This window comes from Danio aesculapii, chromosome 5, assembly GCF_903798145.1.
Source record: "Danio aesculapii chromosome 5, fDanAes4.1, whole genome shotgun sequence".
NCBI lineage: Eukaryota > Metazoa > Chordata > Actinopteri > Cypriniformes > Danionidae > Danio > Danio aesculapii.
In genome coordinates this window covers 58,955,515-58,981,791 of record NC_079439.1, presented here as the reverse complement: position 1 = coordinate 58,981,791, position 26,277 = coordinate 58,955,515, and the positions used below count along the sequence as shown (strand labels likewise).

The following is a 26,277-nucleotide window of genomic DNA, read 5'->3' as shown; positions in this document are numbered from 1 at the left end:
TTGCCTTTTATTTAGTGATACATTTTATTTTTATGTTGAACCTGTAATCGTTCATTTTTGCAAAGTGTTTTATATTTTATTCATATTTATATTTATACAATTTTTAACCATACATTTGCCCTGATGTTTTAAATAAAGTGAGAAATATGAGTACATGTCAGAGTATATTGTTTAAAATGTAAAAAAAGAAATAGTCTTTTACATGCGGTCAGTATGTATATAAACAATTAATTGATTGGATTTACAGAAATGGCACTGTATTGTGAAATATATATCATCAGGATATTAGATGACTTCTACGATGATCTAAGATTTTAGTCATATTGCGAAACCTTATTTACTTTAGTTAAAATGTATACATTTTAAATCATAAAGTACACTTGCATGGTCAAAAATTGTCAAATTACCAGAACATTATTTAACTCACACAGAATCTGCGCACATAAAAATCAGATTTCCTGAGATATTTGAGACCATCGTCTATTTATTTACCTTTGCAAATGTGTGTCATATAATTTTTTTTAGTTCTATATTAAAGGTGCAGTATGTAAGATTGACACCTAGTGGTTATGCTAGGTATTGCATGCCTGGATCAAAAGAAACACAAGCGCAGGTTGCCAGATTGACGACCAACAGCGAGACTATCGAGCCTAAAGGCTTCAGTGTTTTAAATAAAAGCAACGGCACGCGATAGAAGGAACATTCTCTATATTAAAAAGAGTTTTTGTTCTAACCAACACCTCAAATTTATTTAAAAAAAACGGCTTCTATTTCTCACAGATGAACAACAGGATAAAATGATCACCCCACCTCATGTGCTTTATTCAGTGTCAAATGCTAATAATGTGAGTTTAAATGTAATTTTACATGACATTTATTGCCATAATACTGAAAGCAGCAGCAGATAGTTTACCTCAGATCTTGAATAAAAATAAACCATTTGAAATTGAACTTTAGAACTGTGACTCAGTGCAAACCAACACATATCAGTGATTCAGCATCTACATTTAATAATGTTAAAGAGGTTTAATATGTATTAATTAGTGTATTATTAATGGCTGTATTTAAATTTCTGTCATGTTTCGTCTGGTGCAAACAGCCAAATTGCTTATCACTGCAAATCTCATCACGTCGCTTGTTGTTAGGACACAATTGTTACAATTGTTACAATTGACACAATTACAATGTAACCTGCTCACCTAATGTTTACGTTCGTAATATTTATATTATTTGCTAATGGATAACCACATGTGGAACTCTGAATCTGTGTCTCATTTCGGAATCTGCTACTGTTCACCGGAGGTCACATTTCGGTCACGGACGCATGCTTTGAGAGTCTTCCTGACTGAATGAATGAAATATGTGGTTTTCCAACAAGACAACCCGGGTTGCTGAAATATAATGGGGTAAGCTGGCATTGGGCAGGTTAAAAAAACAAAAACAAGACAGCGTTTCACCATGTAATGCACATTTTCAAAGCAGAACATCTGACTTCAGCATTGTTTTTCAGATAAACAAGTATGTTCACTTAGAATGTTTCTTAAACATCTGTAAACATATTACAGTGTTTTTATGCTTTAGTCAAAAACTTGCATACAGAACCTTTAATTTCAGTGTTATTATTGAATAGTATGCAAATGTGTAGATGGTTTATGTATAACACAGTTTGTAAAGTAATATTTTTTGTCTTTTAGAAGATATATTTTATTATTAGAGAGTGTTGTTTATCAAACAAATGGTTCTTTTTGGATTTGCATTGTAAACTTTAAAAAAAAGTGTAAAAGTTATTTTAATTCTTAAGCTTTTAGTTAATATACTAATAGTTTTTTTCTTAAAAAAAATACAGAAATAGCAAACAAACAAAAAAGATTATGTCTGGCCCTGCTTATGATATTTAATGTTTTGGATTCAGACAGGATGGGACAATACAAAACAAAAGACACACCCAAAACAAAACACAAAATGGCAAACAAACAAACAAACAAACAAACAAACAAACAAACAAACAAACAAACAAACAAAAGTAAAACACAAATCAAAACATAACTTAAAACAAGAAACAAAGGACAACAAACAAAAAGCTAAAAACAGTCACAAAAAAAAAACAAGAAACACACAAAAGAAGCAAACAAAATAAAATACAAACCAAACAAAACAAAGCAAAACAAATAATATTCCACAACACAGGAAGAAAAGCCAATTAAGTACAAAACAAGCACACAAATATGGGGAAAAAAACATAAACGCAAAAAAAGTTCATATCATAAAAATAATTATAGGTTTGTTGTTTCATAACTATACAAAATGATAGGTGCATAAACCAAATAATATGCACCATATTGTCCAGATGGTGATCTAATAGTAAAAAATCAGTGTCTGAGGTGGACATTACATGGTTAATCAGCCAAATCAAGATGCTGAGTATGAAACTGAGTATGAAATTATCTGAACTAACCTTACTACCCTTGACTTGTTTTAATCAGTTTTTCCCCTGCATATTAAACAGTATTTAATTATAGAAGCATATTAAATACTATTACTATTATATTTAAATACCATTTGAATCCCTTTACAAAGTATACTGAGTATTAGTTTAATATTGATTTTAATCATTTATCTTTGTTTTAAAAAAAGGGAGAAATGTTTTTTTAAAGGAGCAAAGGTAGGAATTCAGACTTTTTAATAAACTGACCAATGCAAAGTTGCAACCCAAACAAACGTCATTGACTCAGTGAAACATTAAGACAAAGAGGAGACAGATAACTTGAGTCCATCTATGTCAAAATTGTTCTGTGTTATTAATGGTCGGGGCAGTTGGCCTGCGCACCCTGAGCAAACCCACGTCTGGAAACCACCGCTGAATATTTGGACGTGCTGACAGAGTTTCAAATAACAAGAGTAAGGATGCCTGAAACCACATTGTTTTCACAGGATGATGACTAGCTTGTGTGTGTGTGTGTGTGTGTAGGTGTGTGTATAAGAAAGCAGGGGTGGAGAAATCGTGGGCCACAAGCTCCTCTAAAAGCCAAGATATTCTCCAAACAATAATATAAGTCACTGCCACATATACACTGCGCCCCTGTTACCCCCTAAAAAGTGGACTTTACTTATAACATCCGTTTGTGTGCTCAGCAAGGAAAAAGATCAGCTTCTGTTTCGAACCCAGGTGAGATGAATTACATCTCCAGCTGTTTTTTTATTCTTGCAGTGTGACTCCCTAAAGAACAAACGCAAAACCCAGCAAGCAAACACAAACTCCCTCCCTCTCACTGAGCTCTGAAGAAACTTGAGTGATCACAAATCACTGACAACAGGCCTTATCAGTCATTATGAACAGAGTATTGTGAATGTGTCTGTACATATGCTGGAAACCAAAATGCAAATCACCATCACATGTTCAGGACTCAAAAAATGACGTTTGCTGTTTGTTTAAACTACTTATTTAAAATGTGCTGAAACAACACAATTCTTGAGGTTTCTTTTGGGACAACTTAATTGTTTTGTGTTCAATCCAATAAATTTGTAAAAACTAATGACTTAACTGAGTTTCTTCACGTTGTCTCAACACAAATCGATTGTGTGGAACCCAGCATTTTTCAAGTTTCAAGTTTTACCATTTTTGTCCATTCAGCTCATCTCTGAGTCTGCCGGGAGCACTTTTAGCTTAGCTTAGCTTAGCTTAGCATAAATCATTAAATTAAATTAGACCATTAGGCTCTCGCTCAAATATTAAGAGCAATGAAACTAAGGCCCAATCCCTGTCCCCTTCAATTTACCTGTGTCCCCCTCCATTGTATTTCAAAAAGCTCCAACTATTCAAGATTAACTTGTGAGAAGCCATCTCTCCACCAAGAAGACTAATACTTGGTTAAGTCAAACAACAGGAAACTACAGATGTGGCAATTGCAATCATTGTGATAACATACTTAAGACGAACATATTTAGAGATCCAGAATCAGGCCGTGAATTTAAGATCAATTCATTTATTAATTGCAATACTACATTTGTTGTATATTGAATGGAATGTCCATGCGGATGCTTTTATATAGGAATGACTAAGAGAAAATTAAAATTGAGATTAGCGGAGCATAAAAATTCGATATGTACCTGTAATCCACAATATCCTATGGTCCTATAATATAAAAATCAAGGTCATGGCAATCCAAGTTCATTAGAAATAGTTATCGAACATGTAGATAATTCTACAAGAGGAAGAGACAGGATAAAAAGATTAAAACAGAGAGAGACTTTTGGGATCCATACATTAAAAGCAACCAGATTTCCAGGTTTAAATGGCGAATTAGACTTCTCTTCTTTTAAAACAGTTTCTCTACAGATGCTTTACAGATTATCAACATATATTGTTGAATGTGTATGTGTTTGTATATGCATTCTTATGTGTACGTTTATATATGTGTATGTGTATGTATGTGCACATGTATGTATGTGTGTTCGTATGGATGTATATTTGTATGTATATGCCATGTTTAATTCAATTCAATTCAATCCACTTTATTTGTATAGCGCTTTTACAATGTAGATTGTGTCAAAGCAGCTTCACATAAAAGGTCATAGTAAATAGGAACAGTGTAGTTCAGTTTGTAGTGTTTAAGTTCAGTTCAGTTTAGCTCAGTTCAGTGTGGTTTAAAAAATCACTACTGACAGTCCAAACACTGAATAGCAAATCCAACGATGCGCAATGTTTAAGCATATTTATCGGTACATACTTGTTTATTAGTTCTTTATGTATTTTTTCATATATGCAAGTGTATGTCTGTGTATGTTTGTATGCTCCCTTAATTTATGATAATAGTTGACCTTGTTTGTTAAATTATTTGAGTATTATGAGTCATGTGATTGTAGTACTCAAAAGAGACTCTAGATGCACCTGAGGGCTGTTGCCCTGATGAAGGCAGTTCCCAGCCGAAACGCAAAGGTTTTATAAGATTTAGCCATGTGAATAAAGGCTTTTTAAATTTTCCTTATTTTACGAGTGCCTTGGACTGATTTCTGTTGTTGTTTTGATGAAGGGCCAATCCCAATTCTCTTTAGCTTGAAGGCGTAGGGCTAAAGGGAAGGGCTAGATAGCCCTTGAAACAGAGATTTTTTAGGACCACACTCGAAACCAAGGGGTAAGAAAATTTCCCAGACGGAAGTCAGGAGATGCACAAATGAGTATTTTTTTGTCATTATTATGAATTTTTACAACAAACAAGCATATGTTTTAATACATTCATAACGATGTTCGTGTTTTACGGTCATGCTTTTTAAAAAATGCTAAAATAAAAACCGCTAAACTTCATTATCTAAAATCCATAATAATAACTCCTGTATAGCTGTTCCACAACATTCTGACACTCGATGACACTCGGATACCCTGTCAGGGAATGAGCTTTTTACAGTGTCTGGTATTATGTTAATGTAGTTTTCGTATAGATGAATATGGCCAGGGTGTAAATGCACAGTACAGTTACGAGTTTATTGCCACATTATATTTTTATGATAACATAATATCACTGCCTTCAGTGATTTCCTGAAGATAAATATCAAAAAATAACACAACTGGAATAACTACAGCAGTTGCCATCGTCTGATCTCATATGAAGCAAGAGATCCCGATGACATATGATGACGTGTGCGGGTGCTGTAGTGCTGTCCCATTTCTAAGGGGTAAATGTTGAAGCCTTGTGTGAAAGGGAAGGGGTAGTGGTACAAAAATACAATTGGGATTGGGCCTAAGACCAACTTTACTAAGTACTACTGTAAGTGTACTACGACTGATGGAAAATGAGAAGTTGAGAGTATAGTTCCAACCCTTTCATCCTTGAAAATGTTTGCAAAAAATGGTTGTCTCAAGAGAATCTTAACATCAATGCTTGGATGTAAATTACAATGGACATCACAGCAGTTGTAAATCAGAAAATGGATTGCATTGAGAATATAAATGGATTCATGCTCTCAGATTTTTATTTGTTTTTTGTGCTTTATGCAAATTAGCTATGATATCATAATAGGGTTGAACAATATATCAATTGAGCACAGATATCACAATGTGTGTATTTGCATCACAGGATTAGATGTATAAGTGAAGTTTATTTATAAACAAATTTCGAGAGGATCACATGCTTATGATTGCTTGCAGCCTGTCCCGCATTATTCAATTTATTATTCACCAATCAGACGATTGCTAAGCCACTATGAATACCTTGAGTTTCATATAACAGCCATCTTCGCTTTGAAGAATCCCCCCTTCCAACCTTACTCCTCCTCCTTTCCTAGATGGGTGGCACGTTGACCCAGTGGTTAGCACTGTTGCCTCACAGCAAGAACGTCACTGGTTCTAGTCCTTACCAAGCCAGCCAACGTTTCTGTGCAGAGTTTACACATTCTCCCCATGCTCACGTGGGTTTCCCCCAGGTTCCCTGGTTTCCTCCCACCGTCCAAAAACATGCAACTTAAGTTAATTGACTTACTACATTAGTTCATTAGTTACTACAGCAGGGGAGTTCTCAAGATCTACCTGAGCTCAAACTCCCCTCTTGCCTTGCAAACGGGAGGGAGCCCCAGGCTCGAAGATTTTTTGAGCTCAAGGCTCTCTCCCGGGACTGCATGCCAAACATGCTTTATAATCAATCATCAGCTAAGTGTGAAGATTAAAAAGATTAAAATGGGATTAAATATTATTTTTATATTATTGTTTAAAATTATTCATACAACGATGACCATGGTATTTTACACCGGACTGTTCAGTTTTTGTATTTGAATACTGTTAGACTGCATTAAAACCATAATGCACTCTTTATTTCACTTTTATTTTCGCTCTGTCGTATGTATTTATTATATTATTATATTTTATGCTGATGCAGTCTATAGAAAAAGACTTTATCTAAATTAATGAACTCTTTCCAAATAGAGCTATTCAGATCATCTAGTGTAATTATATATTTATATCAAAATATATATTGCAGCAAAACAAAATATTGCAATTTCAGCTTCTTCCAATATCTTGCAGCCCTATTTCATAATATAACAATTATGAATGAAATGTGTATATAATCATTTAAGAACATTTTGGGCCATTTTGTATGTACTTTAGGGCTATATATCGAGATTCTGTGTCTGCGTATTTATTCGGATGTCCATTATTTATTTATTTTTTGGTATTTAGAGTGCATGTGAACTCTTGAACTTTGCACTAAGAAAGAGCTGTTTGCTTTGCTTGTTTTATTGTTAAAAAGCTTAGTGAAATTAAATGTTTAAATTAAATGGTGTTAATTAATCAGATTTTGTTTAAATGTACATACTGTAATCCGATAATGCAGAGAGCAAATCAAGTAAAAGGCAGATTCTGCTTGACTAGTGTATTCAGCATTGAACTCCACTGTGTTATAAATGTGATTGCTTATGTTTTTATTGCAATAAGTTATCATTTTAAAAGTTGTACTGCATTAGTGTCATGGATTGGTCAGGCTCTCACGACCCCCACTCACGAAGATCACCATCACCTGACTTCTAATGAGCACACAGCTGCATCACATTCACGAGCACCAGATAAAAGCACAGCACTCCAGTCGCTCATTGTCCGGGCTCGTCTCGACGAAAGCGGACAACTGAGCGACCACTCAGCGTAGTCATCCTCAGCTAAAAACAAACGATTTACTTACCTGTTCTCTTTGTATTCCTCCTAGTCTTCCTGGTCCTCCCGAATCGTCCTGTCTTCCAGTCCTTCCAAGTCTGTGTCATCCTCTGTCAGCTGTATCTGGTGTGTGCTGTCCATCCTCGTGTATTCCTGTTACCCAGCCACGGAGGAAAAGACCCCAACATCATTCCTGATCCTCCTGGCTATCCTTCATGTGCTCCTTGTTGTCATTTAATAAACACCCTAACGTTTCCTTACCTCTGTCTCCTGTCCGCTTCATAACAGAAGCCCGGACCCATAACGACGACAACATGAGCACCCCCGATCACCTTCAAGAGCTGGTGGACCAGTTGAAGCGGATTCTACAGCCACCAGCTCCACTTTCCAACGCACCACCAGCACCGAGCACTTCCGCCTCCACAGTTTCTTCTTCGGCCCTTCCTTCCAGTCCCATGGCCCGACCAGCGCCCTACTCAGGCGGAGCGGGGGAGTGCAATGGTTTTCTGTTACAATGTTCCCTCATATTCGAAATGCAACCTTCTCTATATCCCACAGATAAGTCGAAGATCGCCTACATCGTATCTCTACTCTCTGGACCTGCACTTAAATGGGCTGAGACGATCTGGAACCAAGCCGGGCCGGTCATGAATTCCATCACTACCTTCACGGAGTATTTCAAAGAGGTGTTTGGACGTTCTGATGGGGAAGTAGCCGCTGGAGAGCAGCTGTATCATCTAAAGCAAGGTACTCTATCTACACAGGAATATGCTCTCCGGTTTCGCACTCTAGCAGCTGCAAGTGGATGGAATGAGAGATCGTTGTTGACCACGTACCGGCTCGGCTTGGAACCCACTCTCCGAATCCAACTGGCCACATTAGATGATACAATGGGTCTGGAGAGATTCATCCAACATTCTCTCCGATGTTCCGATCGTCTCCGTTCCTATCAACAGGACACCATCACCCCCTCGTCTGCACTCCTCCAATCGCCTGAGTCAACAGCCTCTCCAGAACCAGAACCCATGATAATAGAGTCTGGAAGACTGACATCAGCGGAACGACAGAGGAGGCTGACCCGGGGTCTGTGTCTATACTGCGGTGTCAGTGGACACACCCGTATGGAGTGTCCCCTTCGTCCCATTCGGACTTCAGTGAGTGTATTCAGTACGAATATTGAACAATGTAAACCACTTACTACCACCGTACAAATAACTACTGCCTCTATTTCTCTCCTTGTCACCGCCCTCATCGACTCCGGGTCAGCAGGGAACTTCATCTCCCAATCCCTCTGTCGTCAACTCCACCTCCGTACTGAGGCGTCCTCGCATATATACCAGATACAACCGATCACCCAGTGCACTCGATCTTCGACCCGTATCCATCGACAATGCGAAGACATCCTTCTTCAAGTGGGGTTGTTACATCAAGAGAGGATTCAATTTCTGGTTCTGGAGGGTGCAAATATGGACATCATTCTAGGGCGCCCGTGGCTGGTGAAGCACGATCCCATCATCTCTTGGGGCACAGGAGAGATAAAGAAATGGGGATCTGGATGTACACCTGCCTGTTTTCCAAATCTCCCTCTTCAAGGTCGGAACCCCATTTCTTTGTTTGCAACATCGGTCGAGAGCCCTCCTGAGAAGCAGTCTATCCACATTCCTAAGGAGTACAGCTCCTTTCATGATGTCTTCTGCCCCAAGAGAGCTTCCCAGCTACCGCCGCATCGGCCATGGGACTGCGCGATCGACCTAGTTCCAGATGCCCAGTTGCCAAGAGGTAGGATCTACCCGCTCTCGCTTCCAGAGAATCAGGCAATGGAAGATTACATAAGGGAGGCTCTGAGTCAGGGGTACATACGTCACTCAAAATCACCAGCCGCCTCAAGCTTCTTCTTTGTGGCCAAGAAGGACGGAGGGCTGCGTCCATGCATCGACTACAGGGTCCTAAATAACGGTACAGTAAAATACCGATATCCCCTTCCTCTGGTACCAGCCGCTTTGGAACAGCTCCGAGAAGCTAAAGTCTTCACTAAATTGGACCTCCGCAGCGCGTATAATCTGATAAGAATACGTGAGGGGGACCAATGGAAGACAGCATTCGTGACCCCTACTGGCCACTATGAATATGAGGTCATGCCTTACGGTCTGGTCAACGCCCCCTCCGTATTCCAAAACTTCATTCATGAAGTCCTCCGGGAGTTTCTTCACCACTGTGTAATAGTGTACATAGATGACATCCTCATTTACTCCCGGAGTGAGGCCGAACATCGCCAACACGTTGCGGAGGTCCTACACACATTGAGAGAACATCACCTCTACCTCAAAGCGGAGAAATGCTCATTCCACCAGAAGTCGATTCATTTCTTGGGATACATCATTGACCAAACCGGTATACGTATGGATGGGAAGAAAATTGAGGCTGTTCTATCCTGGTCAGAACCCACTTCCATTAAGGAGCTCCAGAGGTTTCTTGGGTTTGCTAACTTTTATAGACGGTTTATCAAGGACTACAGCAGGATTACATCACCTCTCACTAATCTCCTCAAGGGTAAACCCAAAGGACTGGAGTGGACCAAAGAAGCAGCCGCAGCCTTCCGCCTTCTTAAGAAGGAGTTCACAAGGGCCCCACTCCTGACTCATCCTGACCCAAATCTTCCTTTCGTGGTGGAAGTGGACGCATCCACCACCGGCGTCGGGGCAGTATTATCTCAACATCATGATACACCGCCCCGACTGCATCCCTGTGCCTATTTCTCTCGGAAGTTGAGCCCGGCGGAGCAGAATTACAGCATAGGAGACAGGGAGCTTCTAGCAATCAAGCTAGCCTTGGAGGAGTGGCGTCACTGGTTGGAGGGAGCCAAACATCCGTTCCAGGTGATCACAGATCACAAAAACCTCCAATACATCAAAGAGGCCAAGAGACTATGTCCACGTCAAGCCAGATGGTCACTTTTCTTCTCACGTTTTGATTTCTCCATTTCCTATCGTCCAGGACCCAAGAATCTAAGAGCAGACGCTCTCTCTCGTTTACACGAGCATCACGATCATGAAGAACTCCCAACGAAGATTCTTCCCGAACACATCTCCATTTGTCCGATCACCTGGAACGCTCCTCCAGTCGTTGCCACTCCGGAAGCCCCTGCTCCGCCGGGATGCCCTCCTCATCGGCAGTTCATACCACCTGAACACCGGGTAGATCTGATCCACTCCTTACATACCTCGCTAGGCACTGGACATCCAGGGATCAACAATACTCTCTCGCTAGTATCCCAACGATTCTGGTGGCCAAACATGGCAAGGGATGTGAGGCAATATGTTCAGGGCTGTAAGGACTGTGCCCAATCCAAGAGCCCACGTCATCTACCCGCTGGAAAGCTCCATCCCTTGCCGATTCCGAACCGTCCCTGGTCCCACCTAGGAGTGGACTTTATCACTGACCTCCCTTCGTCAGAAGGTAATACCTGTATTCTAGTCATAGTAGATAGATTCTCAAAGTTTGTCAAACTAATCCCTCTGAAAGGTCTTCCCACAGCCTTTGAAACTGCCGACAATATCTTTAATCAAGTCTTCAGGTCATTTGGTATTCCAGAAGATATTGTGTCGGACAGAGGTCCACAGTTCATCTCACGTCTATGGAAAGCCTTCTTCAAGCTCCTAGGTGTGGCCGTCAGCCTCTCTTCTGGATATCATCCCCAAACCAACGGGCAGACAGAGAGGAAGATTCAGGAGGTGGGACGGTTCCTGAGGACCTTCTGCAGTGGTCACCAGAACTCCTGGAGCCAGTATTTGGGCTGGGCAGAATATGCCCAAAATTCACTGCGGCAACCCTCCACCGGACTCACGCCATTCCAGTGCGTCCTGGGCTTCCAACCACCGCTCTTTCCCTGGGATGGCGAACCATCTGATGTCCCCGCAGTGGATCACTGGTTCCGGGAGAGCGAGAGAGTCTGGGACGAGGCTCATCAACATCTGCAGAGGGCAGTCCGTCGAAGCAAGGTAACCGCCGATAGGAGAAGGTCTGAAGAACCCAGATACACACCCGGACAAAAGGTGTGGCTATCCACCCGGGACATACGCATGCGACTGCCCTCTCGCAAGTTAAGTCCCCGATTTGTTGGTCCCTTCACCATCGTGGAACAGGTTAACCCCGTCACCTACAAACTACAATTACCCTCTCACTACCGTATTCACCCTACATTCCACGTATCACTCCTGAAACCCTATCACGATCCTGTTCTTCCCTCCACAGAGCCTGACCACGAAGAGGAACCCCCTCCTCCACTGCTCCTAGAAGAAGGAGCCGTCTACGCAGTGAAGGAGATCTTGCGTTCCCGACGTCGTGGTGGCCAGTTGGAGTACCTGGTGGACTGGGAAGGGTACGGCCCCGAAGAAAGGACATGGGTTCCCAGAGCTGATATTCTCGATCCTAGTCTCATGGTGGAGTTTCATGAGAGCCACCCTGAGTTCCCAGCGCCTAGAGGCAGAGGGAGACCACCACGGCGTCGGAGGTGTCGGCCCTCAGGAGCGGGCCCTGGGGAGGGGGGTACTGTCATGGATTGGTCAGGCTCTCACGACCCCCACTCACGAAGATCACCATCACCTGACTTCTAATGAGCACACAGCTGCATCACATTCACGAGCACCAGATAAAAGCACAGCACTCCAGTCGCTCATTGTCCGGGCTCGTCTCGACGAAAGCGGACAACTGAGCGACCACTCAGCGTAGTCATCCTCAGCTAAAAACAAACGATTTACTTACCTGTTCTCTTTGTATTCCTCCTAGTCTTCCTGGTCCTCCCGAATCGTCCTGTCTTCCAGTCCTTCCAAGTCTGTGTCATCCTCTGTCAGCTGTATCTGGTGTGTGCTGTCCATCCTCGTGTATTCCTGTTACCCAGCCACGGAGGAAAAGACCCCAACATCATTCCTGATCCTCCTGGCTATCCTTCATGTGCTCCTTGTTGTCATTTAATAAACACCCTAACGTTTCCTTACCTCTGTCTCCTGTCCGCTTCATAACAATTAGATAATACGATTTCAAGTACTGTTTTCTATTTATTTTACATATTATTAAATAAATTAGGAAATTACACATGGCAACTTACATGTAATATAATTTGGTATATTTATCTCAATTATATTTGGTTTTGGCCCTTCATATGAAAAAGTTTGGGCACCCCTGGTATAGATTATACAAACTCTCGCCATTCCATTAAAGTGGAGGTATGTGTGCTTACACAAAAGAGTGTATTCAGATGTATGTTATCTGATGTGTATCTGATGAAAGAGTAATACTATTTGAGAAGTAAATAAAAGAAAGAGCACTATCTTGCTAATATGATCAACATTTCAAAGCAATAGATAAAGCAATATTTGACCCAAAGATTAAAGTTCAGTCATCATCATTATCTACTCTTAAAATAGATATTGCAATTAAAAGGGCACTGACTAATTAAAAATGACTAAGTAACTAACTAAATAAATAATGAATATTGTTTAGAAAGAAACTCAAGCACCAGTGAGATTTGAAAGATATCCAGCTAACAGGTTAGCATGTAACGTTATTAATATCGTGTGTCATGTAGCGCTGATAGAAAAACTTTCTTAGAGCATTAATATAATGTGGATGGAATGTTCTAATAACATTCTAATAACATTCTGGGAACATTAATGTAACATAAGAGTGAAACATCATGAAAACATGTCCAAAAAAATTGACGTTTTAATTTTTTTATGTGTTATATAACTTAATGGAAACATTAAGGGCACATTTTTAGAGCTTCAAAAATTATTAGCTGGGTATGTCTTTAGAAATTGCATGTAGTGCAAGTGTGTGAATCTCCATGCATTTTAATGTTATGGAACAGACCAGAAAAACCCAAGTGCAGAGAAAAGAAAGCCATACAGGTTTGCAATGACATAAGGGTGAATTTACATTTTTGGCTGGACTCCCCCTTTGACTACATCTCTGGATTGTGTTCTGTTAGGCGATGCTGTGAACAGGCTGCTTTTCAACATGGTGCCAACCCTCCCCCTCTGCCACTAATGTGCCACAACAGACCTCCCATATAGTTCACTTCAGTACGACTGGCCACCAAACGAACCACTGTTGAGTCGATAGCCTTCTCTGAGATAACCTGCCCAGCGACGGACTGACTAAACTCAGAGTCAATAGCCAGCGTTTGATCAAGAAATCAGAGTAATGTTCGCTAATCTAGCTTTAGAGCTTTAAAATGAAGGCCTTTTCACCTGTTTCTTTAATGTTTGCTGAGTTGGTAATCCGCAGGGCTTGAGAGAGGAAGGTGAAGAGGAGAATGAGCGTGATCTGCTGTTTGAAGGCGAAAGAATCAGCAATCACACCTGTGATCAAAGAGCTCACACTCAATGGTTTCTTACAAAACTTTCTTCATTGCCCACTGAATCAATGACTTAACAGGGAAAATGCATCTAATATAGGCCTGCATGATATTGAAAGAAACGGACGTTGTGATATTTAGATTTTTTGCAACAAATACAGTTGAAGTCAGAATTAGTAGCCATCCTGAATTATTAGACCCCTGTTTATTTTATTCCCCAATTTCTGTTTAGCAGAAAGAAGATTTTTAAACATAATAGTTTTAATAACTAATTTCTAATAACTGGTTTATTTTATCTTTGCCATGATGACAATACATCATATTTTTCAAGATACTCAGCTTAAAGTGCAATTTAAAGGCTTAACTAGGTTAATTACGTTAATTAGGCAAATTAGGGTAATTAGGCAAGTCATTGTATAACGATGGTATGTTCTATATTTTTCTATAAAAAATATGGCTTAAGGGGGAAATAATCAGTGGTGCATTTAGGCCTGGGCAATATGAGTGATCACCCAGTGCGGCATCTTGATGGGGGTGGCACGGAGAAACGGTGCAAAAAAAAAAAAAAAACGCCTCAGTAAAAATCATCGGTTCCCAGTAAGTTTTGAGATACATTTTACTTTATGCAAATGTACTAATTTAGAGAGTGGTAATCCCAGAATAAAGATGTTAGGAGCCATTCACTTTTGGTGTCTTTTGCACGTGCAAGTTTGTTATTCTCTACATGCAACCTAAACAACACTGGTGAAAGCAAACTGACGCAGGTGCGGAGGAAACATGTGTTGCTCCTGCTCCCGGTGTGCATTCTGGTTGTTTACTTGCATGCTGATAAAATACTGTGAGCATTGTGAAACCGAAGAGGTATCGACATGAAAAAAAGCGAGTTTTGCTAGTTGACAAAATTTAAGTTTATATAATTTGATGATAATCTTATTTTGACTAAGTATGGCTATGAGGGGTGTATATGAGGTGGTCCGCCCAGGGTGCCATTTAAGCTATAACTGCCACTGATAATAATACTGACCTTAAAATGTTTTTAAAAAAATTCAAAACTGCTTTTATTCTAGCCAAAATAAAACAAATAAGACTTTCTCCAGAAGACAAAAATATTATCGGAAATACTGTGGAAAATGTCTTGCTCTGTTAAACATCATTTGGGAAATAATTGAAAAAGAAAATTAATTCACAAGAGGGCTAATAATTCTGACTTCAACTTTATATATCCAATGTTGTTATATGAATACAACTTCACCATATTAATTGAATAGCTCTATTTGGAAAGAATTTATTATTTTAGATTGACTTAGACTGATGATTTTGTAGGGAAGTACATCTGTATAAATAATTAAATTAAAAAACATAGAACAAAAACACAAATTAAATAAAAAGTGCTTCATGGTTTTCTGGGGAGTCAGTTTTCAGGTAAATCGTGGAATAATCAAATGTAACATAACACTATAGACTTCACTGTGTAAATAATCAAATACAATTAATCCTTGTTTAAATTATTATGATATTTTATGTGTGCTGTTTAGAATGTCTTTCTGTGATGTGATTTTAAGCCCTGAGGAAGATTTTTAAGCAGAAATGAGTTGGCAATTGTTCTAATAAATTAATCAGCTCTTTTTTGTATTTAGTAGTGCAACAAAAAATCTATTTTTTCCTTTTTGTTTGGAGTAAGCGGTGTTGATCGAGAGGCTGTTTTTTTGTTTATTTTAATGTCCAGGTCATACGGTTTTATGTTGTTTGTACATTTTTAGACTGAAAGCAGACATCTTCGTCATTTTTAGAGTCCCATAACACATGTTTGCAGTGCTTTTCTGTATTTGCATGTGTTAGTAAAGTGATAAAGACGTTTTCTGAGTTTGTTTTCCAATTGCATGTTTGTTTTCTTAATTTGCCGTGTGTTTGAGCTCTCTCAGACAATGGTTGTGTCACATTCACCAGCAATCTAGTCTAAACAGATCGCTGAAGAACTACACACACGCCCCACTTATGAACTACAACTCCCAGCATGCACCTCACACACACCAGTTCCTGTTTCACTTTGATTACACACACACAGCCAGAGGATCATTATAAACTGATTACATGGACTTTAAAAGCAGCACAGACACACAAATCAGCGCTGAGTCTTGTTTATCTGTTTAGTGTACATTACAACACGTTTCTCTGTCTTGTCTGTTTGTTTAAATTGCTTGCCGCTGATACTGATCATTGTACTGACCCTGTTCTTTGACCACGACTCTAGATTCTCTGTATGTATCTGTTTGACCCTGTTGATCATTGCCTGGCTGACCATTCTTATAATAAACCTGCATTTGGATCCTCAACTCGATTGTCAGTGTCCATTACATAATAGATTGTGCCAAAACCATGTCAAAAGTTTTACAGCCTGAACCCAGCATTTTCAGAATTCTGAAAACAAACCTTACAGTATCGATATGAAAATATGCGCCTCCACAATAGTCACACCACAGGATCTGCAACGTTGAGTTGAGATTATATAGTTTAGGTTTATATATATATTTTTGGGATTATATAGCCACAGTTCAAAATGCATAAGATTATTTGTGGAGAGTTTAATCATAATGGAGTAAAAAAATATTTGTATGTTTTTTAGCCCTAAAAGATTTGAAAGAATTCAGGCCAAAGAAGTTTTACCATTTGTAACTTTAATTGAAAATTATTTTATTGAAATAATTAAACGGTAAAGTCTTTGCAGTGTTATTTTATATTTGATTTTTAGATTGTTTTACCTGAATATGATTTGGCTACCCTGAAAACCATTAAACACTGTTTATTTCACTTTTATATTTGCGTTATTGCCTTTATCTACTGTATGCGTGTAATATGTTAATTACATTTTATGCATGATTCACTCCTTTACAGAATCATTCCAATCAATCTAAAATTAATAAGATGTTTCCAAATGTAAACTACCTGACAAAAGTCTTGTTGCCTCTCCAAGTTTTATGAACAACATATAATAACTTGACTTCTAGTGGATCATTTGGTATCAAAAGTGGCTTATATGAAAGGCAAAGGCCTCTATGCTTATTTTACCAAAATAAAATATGATCATGCCTTGATTTGTAGTTATTTCATTGGGCCAGTAAGCTCTGACTTCAACAGTAACAGTAAGGTCACTTAACAGAAATAATGCACTGTATAGAATATAAGGTCATGGTGCATTGGAAAAAATAATTAATATTGTGTATACATACACAGTACATTCATCTGTGCAATGATTAAAACAACTTAATAATAAAGTCATCTGGAATGGCAAAGAAAGCATTCTAGCAGGACTCCCAGCGTTCAACAAGATTCTTTGAATTCATCTTCAATGCCTCCTCCACCTTACCCCAGACATGCTCAATAATGTTCATTTCTGGTGACTGGGCTGGCCAATCCTGGAGCACCTTGAACTTCTTTGCTTTCAGGAATTTGATGTGGAGGCTGAAGTATGAGGAGGAGTGCTATCCTGTTGAAGAATTTGCCCTCTCTTGTGGTTTGAAGTGTAATGAGCAGCACAAATGTCTTGATACCTCAGGCTGTTGATGTTGATTCACTCTGCTGATCTCTCACATGCCCCGATACTGAATGCAACCCCAAACCATGATTTTCCTTCACCAAACTTGATTGAATTCTATGAGAGTCTTGGGTCCATTAGTGTTACAATGGGTCTTCTGCAGTATCTGTGATGATTGGGATACAGTTGAACAGATCTACCTTCTGCCACTTTTCCAAATGATCAACTAGAAGTCAAGTTATTATCTTACAACTGAGATCGATGACAAGACTTTTGTCAGGTAGAATAGTTATTCAAGTCATCTGGTGAAATTGTATTGCAACATATATTGCAGAAATACAAAATATCACAATGTTCGATTTTTCCAATATCATGCAATCCTTCCTCACACAAACAATCAACCAAAAGACATCCAATATAACACAATAAGCATGTACCTTACTCTAATTTACAATCACTCCGACCTAAGATTGGCGACAACGAACAAACTTCCCACAACGCAATGCGCACGCACGTATGCACACACATTGAGCTGTGAGGCCTCCTGATCTGATCTCTCTTTGTGAAGCGGGAACTGGCACAAATCCTCCACAACGGAGCTTTCTGGGTGAGACGGCTATTCAGTGTTTGCCACCTCCATCTTCGCTCAAACACACAAATCCATCGGAGCGGCCCACCGTCAGGGCCACATCCTCCAAAGCCCACCACACACTGCATCACTTCACAGCTCATGTTTACATGCACAGGCGAAACTCAAAGCTTTGACATGTGAACAGACTCTAAATGCTCATTTTCAAAGTTGTAAATAAAACAAAGATTATTTAAGGTACACTGCATTACATAATGTTAAGTAAACACGTTTCGATTTTGGGTGAACTATCCCTTGAATAGATCTATGCATGCAACATTAACAGTATTACTGATAGCAACAGGGCATCGTGATTAGCATTCTGGTCCGCTGTCATAACAAGCCAACATTAATGAACTGCTAATTTGCTGTTTGTCACGACAAGTTTTGCACAAATATTGCTGATGGTGGTGTTTTTAAAAGAGCTAAATTACTCCCTCTGGTGCCGCACGCCCCCCTCATGAATATTTCAGGAGCCCGTTTGCAAGCTGAGCCTCCTTCAAGAGCTAAATTAATGTTTTATTTACAGACAACACAGTGTAAATATGCTGCTGAATCGATATTCTCCCCACCGAGTGTCCATCGAGACAGATAGAAGATTTATGGCGATCTGGCATTCAGTGAAAATCACGCAATCAAGACAAAACAATACAGTGCAAACATTTGATGCATGATAAAGAATAAGTTTCAATAATTTTGTGTTTTTCAATGATGGCAGCATACTACTATAATGTCAGCATACAGAGACGACATTTTACAACATTATAGGCCGATTCCTTGAAGATCTGATCCCAAGAGGCCAATCAAAACCTGATTAACATAACAAAGAGGGCCAATCAGGAATGCCCCCCCCCCCCCCCCCCCCCCCCCCCCTAGGCACATTAAATAATAACTGCTCTATTACAAGGCCCTGATGAGGCTGAAGCTATTTGCCCGATGGGGCACAACCACAAGTGAGAATTCCACGTTCAAATGCATTTCCACTTTTCTCTCTGGTGACGTGAGTGTGAGCAATTTAGCCTCATACTTGAGAAGATTTCTTCCTTCAAAAGCCGCATGGTGCAAAACTAAATTTATTTTTATTTTTCTGAAGAAAACATGAATGAATGGCTCTTAACCGCACAAAATTTAGTTCAACAAAGCTAAGGTGATTATCCAAAATGAATCTTATTTATTTAAAAAAAGTATAAAGTATAAGTACAAAAAGTATACATTTCTACAGAAATAATGTGATGCTTCACCCAAAAATGAACATATGCAGTAAAATGTACTCATGTACTGAGACTTTCAAGGTAACAAGCTTGTAATTAATATATATACGGAACAATCTTTTGAAAGATATCAATCTTTCATCAGCAAACGCTGGTATTTATTTCGTTTGGTCCCACTTTATATTAAGAAGCCATACCTACTATGTACTTGCATAAAAAATACAATGTACTTACTGTGTTCATAATGTATTGTGGTGCTCTTGAGGTAGGACAATGACAGGTTTAGTGGTATGAGTAGGTTTAAGGGTGGGTTACAATGTAAGGGATGGTCAACAGTGTAATTAAAGATGTAGTTACAAAACAATTAATTCCGGTGTGAGTACATATTAGTTAAGGCCACTTAATATAAAGTGGGACCTTTTCTTTCAGCAGTTAGTCCACTACGTCACTTACAGCTTTGTTTTCTGTCATTATACTGACAGGACACAAAAGAAAAATGCCAAAAACAAAACTTTGGCTTGGACTTGGAATTACTTGAATTACATGAATTCCCAAAGACCACTTTTTCAGCTAAATATTCTCTCCCCCCCCCCCCCCCCCCTCCACCCACAAAAAAACTCTACCACTACTACTCTAGCACTAAATTCTTTGAGCACAAGCAAGTTACTTTGTATAACTAGCACTTCTTATGTGTATTGCCTCTTCTTTATGAATCACTGAATGCCCCCTCAATTGTAAGTCGCTTTGAACAAAATAATCTGCTAAATGACTAAACCTAAGGACTAAAGGTAAATGTTTGCATCCTGTGTACTACTAACAATAGTACAGCATTAGGACAGCACTGAATGAACTTTTAACGTTTCATTACTCAAACAAACAATAAGAAAAAATCCAAAACAGCAAGAAAACAACCAAAAGACTATTGCATGTTTAATAAATCTTCAGGTCTGAGGAGACGTTCGAAAAACAAACGTGGCATTTGAGAGGAAAGTGAGGGTGTTTTTCACATTATCTTGTCCTAAAAAACACACCGTGGTAGATAAGCATTGCTGACATTAAACAGAGAAGGTCAGGTGAAATGAGACTTAAGACAAAACCTATATCGGCCCTATGTTATTACAGCCCTATAAATAGCGCCCCTGTATCACGTCAGCTTTCGTGACGATCGGGGACTTCAACAAAAGGCTCTCTTGTCTGGACGAGTGTGCTTAAAAGGGTGATGGATTGGCAAGCGGCGAGAGAGGAAGAGGTTTTGAGGAACCCTCCATTGGCAGAGACATTGGCTCCAAAAATAACAGACTACCACGCTCACAGCATGAAAAAAAATCAATGCTTCTGCTCTACTGTATATTTCATAACAAGCCTAGTGCGACTTTTATGGGTTGCGGCTTTCATGCGGAATAGTAGTATGAAGTTGAAAGTGACTGGAAGATAAAAAATATCTGAAATTTGGGGGCCAGCTAGGGTCCTTGTACGCCACACAGCCCAGTCAATCATTAGTTTCTCCAACGCTTGAGGTATCAAGACGACTGGCATGCGAGTTAACCCCCCAATCCTCCTCTACATTCTGACAAATATTAACTAGCCCACAACAAAGCCACATCCATATTCCATCATGCCTTTCATCGCAGCCTTCAGAGAGCTCCGGCCGGGGTGGGGGTGTAAGGGTGCCCCATACTCCCCATACTGTACCGAGCGTTGTGCGAGGCTGCTGCCACCCCCTGCAGAGCCAGTCTAATGCCCTCAAAGAGAATTACAGAGCGATCACAGGTTCACTACAACTCTAATGAGCTCACGGCTGCCTGCTTCTGTAACCCACCCACAGTCCTGCCAGACCCTCTCATTCACATACGACATCAGTCCTTCATTGTGTGAAAAGCTTTGAGCTGACTTCACTTTGTTTTAGTCCAATAGAGAAATTGTAAGAATGCATCTGAAAGAGCCAGTGGTTTGTGCTACTCATGGACTATTATTACCCATACTTACAAATGGACAAAAGAGAAAAACACATTGACACCCCCGCCTGAAAGGCATTCCTTGTGATCAGATGTTAAAAAAAGTTGTTTCAATGGGGACGGTTCTGATATTTGATCAAATATCATGAAGGCAAAAGAACTTTTTAAAAATAATGAAGTGCACAGATACATTGTTTATAACAAGCTCTACTATATACACTGAAAAAATGATTAATTGGATTTACTACATTTTTTAAGGTAAGTGGTTGCAAACAATGTATATAGACTGAATTTAAACAAACCAATTAAGCTGAACATTTCTCAATTTAATTTGTTTGTTTAAACTCAACCCATATACAGTACATTGTTTTCAACCACTTACCTTAAAAAATGTAGTAAATCCAATTAATCGTTTTTTTCAGTGTACGTATTAAAATTAAAAGAGTAAATTTAGATTTCATACTTACTTTGAGTGAATTCAAACTTTGCAAATTATAGCAGGATCCAAAATTAATGAGAGCGTGTGGCAAGAAAAGTTGCTAAAATAAACCAAAACTTCAAGATAAGACAGCAAATAAATGACCCTGGAATTTTAAAAGCCCCTATTATGCATTATAAAAGGTCATATTTTGGTTTTGGAGGTCTCCAACAACAGTCTGATATACTGTACAGGCAAGTCAAAAAACACTTTCTTTGTCTTATAATATGCATTTATTTATACCTAATTACCCCAAAGACTCCCATATGATTTGTTCCGCGATTCATTTGTTCCCAAACGGCTCCATTGCGTGAAGCTAATCTGCTGTGATTGGTCCGATGACCCAGTTTGTTGTGATTGGTCGACTGGGTTTAGCGCGAGACAGCACCAGCATATACTCTACTCTTAACCCTAACCCCAAGTAATAACAATGACACACATTCAGTATCAATACACACAGTGGCAAATGTGAGAAACAGCTGATGGTGGCCATATGTAGCAAAAGCAAAAGGCAGAGGATTGCAAGTTTAGAATCGCATTTAAATCGGTAAAGGAAGAAGCAGACGTCACGTTTTTAATGTGGTTTTGGACGCAATATGTGAACAGCCCCATAAAGATTTAACCTGAGAGATACATTACAAGCACTGATCTATAATAGATATGTGATTACAAGCCATATGAAGTGATTACAAGTTACAACACACAATTAAAAACATAATTTGAAAACTACAGAAAACGAGGAAATGATTTTAATTACACTTACATGTTATGATCTGGAGGAAGAAGAAACTGGTGCATATGAACTGTAACAGTTACTGACAAAGTCCCTGTCAAAGTCTGACAAAGACCTATACACAATAGTCTTTGCTGCTTCTTCCTTTAATAGCAAACGGCCGACAAATCCCATGACTCTGAGTCGACTATTTCGTTAAAGAATTAATAGTTTTAAACAAGGTGCACTTTCTGATGTAAACCTCAGCTGGATGTTTTCATTCACTTTAAGCTGAATTGCACACTGCATGGAAGGTCATTTTCAAAAACCAATATATAGGCTCTTTAAACTAAACTGATCAGCCTAGGCTTGAATGAAAATACCTTTTTTAAATGATAAAATATGCTGCTACGGTCACATTTTTGGTTTACATTACATACAGTTACGGATTCATTACACATTTCAAATGACAAATCCACAAGAAGGCATTGTCTACACTTTTCTGAATATGAAATATGTTATTTAGGGTATGTTTCAGATACACATCTTTCTTAAACATCAACAAGATGGGGCTTGTCATTTAGATTGCCTAGAACAGCTAATCCCTTCCCTAAATTCAATAAATAGTGTTTTAAAAAGAAAAAATGTGCACTGCAACCACATATTTTTGTCAACCCAGGCTCATTCTGATTACGTAGCCCAATCTACATTTCTGGAGAGAGAAAAATACATCCTGGAGCTACGTTTTTTTTTGTTGCAGTTTTTGTTCTTGCGAATCTACCAGAGGCCACTGTGTACACTTTTCCAGATCTCAAATTTCTCTTAGGAGTGCCACCTGCTGTTTTCACGTAAATCCACCAGAGGTCGCTGTTGACTGACTGACTTACTGACCGACTGATCGATCGACTGGCCCACCCTCCTCCTTCCCTAAACCCAACCAATAGCGTTTTAAAAAGCACCGATTGACTAGTGCCCACCCACTTACCTAAGCAATCCAGAAATCCAGTTGTTACCAGTTTGTCCAGTTAGCTCGTCATTTACGTTGGCGGGCTTAAGATGCAGAGAGGAGCTGACCACAACAAGGGGGTTAAGTCTGACGAAGAACGGTTCCAGAAAGCGGGTAACACAAAAACAGAAGGCAAAAAATAAAATAAACAAGTAAATAACAGGGTGAGAATGTTGTAAATTCTCAAAAAGTGGCAAAAATCAGGCGAGGGATTTTCTTTTTCTGGATTGCTTTTTAATACACGTTTGGTTGGGTTTAGGGAAGGAGACGGGCGAGTCAATCAATTAGTCAGTCAGTCAGTCAGTCAGTCAGTCGACAACGGTCTCTGGTGGATTTACGCGAGAAGAGCAGTTGCGAATGTCACTCGCGAGAGAAATTTGAGATCTGAAAAAACAAAAAACATGTAGCTCCTGTGACGTATTTGGAGCTCTCCAAAAACGTATATAGCGGTACGTTTTCAGAAAGAACGCCTGAATTGCATTTCCAATGAGCCTGTGTTGAAACTATTACAGTTGTCACAATTCAAGTCAAATGTGGAAATGAATGGAGTGTCAACTCAATTCATGCCATTACAACAACCCAGGCTCACTCTGAGAACGTAGTCCCGGGGACGTTTCTGGAGACCGCGAAATACGTCCCGGGAGGTACGTATTTTTGCAGTTTTTGTTTTCGCGAATCCGCGAGAGGCCGCTGTGCACGCTTTTTCCCGCGCCGTTCTCGCGTAAACCTGCTGGAGGCCGCTGTCGAACGACCTTCCGCCTGTCTGCCTGGATGACAGAATGATTGACCGTACAACCGGCCAATCGGCTGACCCACCCTACTCCATCCCTAAACCCAACCAACGACGATTCACAAAAGCTGTCCAGAAAAAGAAAAGCCCTCGTCTGATTTTTACCACGTTTTCGGATTTTGACCACATTCTCACCCTGTGACAAACTTGTTAGCTTCATTTTTTGGATTTTGTTTTTGTTTTCTTACCTGATTTCTGGAACCGCTCTTCCCCGGACTCGAACCCGGTCGTCGTCGTCGTGGTCAGCCCCTCTCTGTGCCTTGAGTCTGCCAGAGTACACAAAGAGCTAACCGGACAAACTGGTTGCAGCGGGAAAGCCCTCCACGGAGGCGAGCGGCCGGCTGGCCGGCCGGCAAGCGCCGAAAGGAACGGCGTCACACCGCCCTGCAGCGTTCGCTTAAAAAAATTAAATGCAGCCGTACGTACCCCCGGCTACGTATTTCGTGGTCTCCAGAAACGTCCACGGGACTACGTTCTCAGAATGAGCCTGGGTTGCATTACACATGTGCATCAGATTCTCTTTACACATTTTTTGCAAGCACTGAACCTAAACCCAATTCCACATTTGTGTCGTCTTTAAATCTGACATTTAAACATCTGCATTTAAACAACTTCACAACTACATCGCAACACATTGACAACCACTTGCACCACAATGCACAGAAAAACACCAATTACAATGACTTTAGAAATGTAAATATCTAAATATGTGGTGACACTTTACAATAACAGTACATGAATAATGATGTTTTTTATTATAAACTAATGATGAGTTAATGCATGCGCTAATCATTAACTAATTTTAACTACAACATGAGCCTCATGTGTGAATAACGGCTACCTTAATTACTTGTTAGTGCATGATTGTTTGTTAAGTAATGTATTAATTACCACATTAGTTTATGCTTAATTTAACCATCATGAACTCATGACATGTTAATGTATAATTATATCGTGGCATTAGTTGGAGGGGTACATCATCATTAACCCATTCTTAACTACTCATGAACTCCTTATGCACGTCCGTCTAGTGCGTTTACACTGTATAACATAGCAAAGTGTTCTGTCAACATCAACAGTTTAAACACAGGAGTTCATAAGTAGTTAAGGATGAGTTAACGTGCCCCTCCAAGTAAAGTCATGACATAATTATACATTAATAGCTCATGAGTTTATGTTGGTTACACTTAGCTTAAATTTAAATGTTAATTAATACATTAACTAACGACATGTACTAACAAGTAATGTAACTGTTATTCATACATGAACTCAAGTTGTAGTTAAATTTAGTCCATAATTAGCACATACATTAACTTACACATACATCATTATTCATGTACTCTTATTGTAAAGGGTTACCAAATCTGTAATATTGATTAGTGATATACGTAAGTAAGAATTAGTAAGATAAAACAGTAAGATAAGAATACTTGAAAAAAAGAACTGTATGATTCTTGACAGTGTCACTGGTTTGTATTATTTTTCAGAGCAAGTTCAGACAAATCCCAGCTTCTGGGAGGAGGCAGGATTGGAAGTAATTGTGATTAAGGAAATCACATAAAGCACTCAATCCACCGGTCCACTCAATCCATCCATGCAAAAACAAACCAGTCCAAACAGGAAACATTATAGTTCACTCTCGCTTCTGCTCTTAGTGCCCTGCAGGTGAGTCTGGCACAAACAGAGATTTCAGGGTGATCTCTATACATTTACTTGATGCCCGAAGGTGAGAGCAACAAGATAAACGATTGTTTTTTTACTTAATGCTACTCTTCCCGGAGCTAAGTTCATTTCATTAAACGCCCACACTGTGAACTCTCGTCCCCTCCAGCTCAGCGCACAGCAGACTACAGCAACACACTGATAAAACAACAGCAGAGCCCCATCTGTACTCACAACAACCTCACACTGTTTCTCATTACAACACAGGCATATTCAGAAATCATTCTACTCTCAAACTGCAAAAAAACAAGA

General features: G+C 39.4%; 1 protein-coding gene across 3 annotated transcripts in view; it reads right to left on the bottom strand.

Moving 5' to 3' along the window:
• The window catches only part of mcama (melanoma cell adhesion molecule a), a 116,103-nt gene that overhangs the window by 42,342 nt on the left and 47,484 nt on the right, over positions 1-26,277 (bottom strand). The window lies entirely within an intron of this gene.